Below are 2,107 nucleotides of genomic sequence, written 5' to 3'. Positions count from 1 at the left end.
TTTAAGTTGGTGTTCCAGTCACCTGTTGAAGAGGTGCTGGGATCTGTGTGTTTTCCCATGTGGCGACTCACTGTGCTGGCTTAAACAGCGGCACTGAGATTGGTGGTGCTTTTTTTGCCCTGGAATCTATGTCCTGGTTCCCTGTTCAGTCCCCTTTTTAAATAGATGAATGGGCGGCTTCCCGTGGCTCCAATCACCAGCCAAAAGGGCACCCGGACCAGTGTATTTTGTACAGAGAACCGCTGCGCTGGGTCGCTGACAAGGCAGCCGTGCAGGGCAAAGCAGCTGCGGAGGGCAAAGCAGCCGCACCAGCCGACACAGCCGTGCTGGCGACCTGTGGGGCTCCTCCACCTGGGAATTTCCTAGTCTGTGGGCAATAAAAATGCGGCATCCACTCACCCTCTGCGCTTTCACTGGGAGCTGCAATCCTGAGCTGTTCCTAAACGGCCATCTTGGATCGATCCTCTCTGATTTAGTTTTCTTTATGATTCTCATGCTTGGGATTTGTTGAGAAGATCTGTGGATTTCTAATTTTCATCAAATTTGGAAACTTTTGGACCATTTATTAAAATGTTTTTCTGTATTTCTCTCTGTTCTTTTCTTCAGAGATCTCACACACACACACACACACACACACACACACACACACACACACCACTTTTTTTTTTTTTTTAAGAGACCAGCCTTGCTCTGTCACCCATGCCAGAATGCTGTGGCATGATCATAGCTCACTGCACCTCAAATGCCTGGACTCAAGCGATCCTTCCACCTCAGCCTCCTGAGTAGCTGGGACTAGAGGCACACACCACCACACCTGGCTAATTTTAATTTTTTTTTTTTGTAGACACAGAGTTTTGCTTATTGCATAGGCTGGTCTTGAACTCCTGGCTTCAAGCAATCCTCCCACATTGGACTCCCAAGTCTTGCCATTACAGGAGTGAGCCACCATGTCTGACCAAATATATATGCATTAAACTGCTTGATATTGTCTCATAGCTCACTAAATCTATGCTGCTTTTTTTTCTGTTGTCTTCCTCTGTGTACGTCATTTTGTAGCTTATATTGCTATGTCTTTAAGTTTAATCATCTTTCCTTCTAAAAGATCTAATCCAGTTACTTTTCATTTCAGAGATTATATTTTTATCTGTGGAAGTTATATTTGGGCCTTTTTAATATTTTTTATTTCTATCCTCATTATGTTCTTGTCTTCCTTTGCATATTTGAGCACATTTATAAGATTATAATAGCTGTTTTAAAGTAATTTTCTGCTAACTTCATCATCTCTCTCCATTCTGCATCTGTCTTTCCTCTGATTATGGCTCATATTTTCCTTTGTTTTTGCATTTTCATTTGTATATTAGACATTGCAAATTTTATGTTGTGAATGTAAAATTGGATGCTATGTTTGGTTGTATTCCTTTAAAGAGTGTTGAATACTAGATTTAGTTGTGTTTTTTTTAAAGAGTATTGAATTTTGTTCTGGGATACAGTTAAGTAACTTGGCTGTCAATCTACTCCATTTGAGGCTTGCTTTTACATTTTGTTAGAGTCAGAGTAGCCGTTATTCTGTCCCCCTTATCTACAGTTTCACGGCAGGGTTTCAGTTACCTGTGGTCAACCTTGATCCGAAAATAGGTGATATAATACAAAAAGATATTTTGAGAGACAGTGAGAGAGGAGACTATATTTGTATAACTTTTATTAAAGTATACAGTTATTATTCTATTTTATTATTGATTATTGTTGTTAATCTCTTACTGTGCCACATTTATAAATTAAACTTTATTATAGGCATGTATGTGTAAGAAAAAACAGTATAATTAGGATTTGGTATTATCTGAGATTTCAGGCATCCACTGGGTATTTTGGGATATATCCCTTGCAGCTAAGAAAAACTACAGTAACTATTAATAATTTACCTTCACCTCTAAGGCAAGAACCTTCTGAGGACTTTGCTGAATGCCGTAGGTATTATGAGATCTCTCCACTCTGTTGGATTGGAACATGAATTCTTCTGGTCCTGTGTCAACTCTAGAATTTGTTTGCCCTGTTGCCTACTGGTGTGTTTTTGGTGGTGTTTTTTTTTTTTTTTTTTTTTTTTTTTTTT

This window comes from Cebus imitator, unplaced genomic scaffold (assembly GCF_001604975.1).
Source record: "Cebus imitator isolate Cc_AM_T3 unplaced genomic scaffold, Cebus_imitator-1.0 Scaffold20, whole genome shotgun sequence".
Classification (NCBI taxonomy): domain Eukaryota; kingdom Metazoa; phylum Chordata; class Mammalia; order Primates; family Cebidae; genus Cebus; species Cebus imitator.
This window is presented reverse-complemented; position numbering follows the sequence as displayed.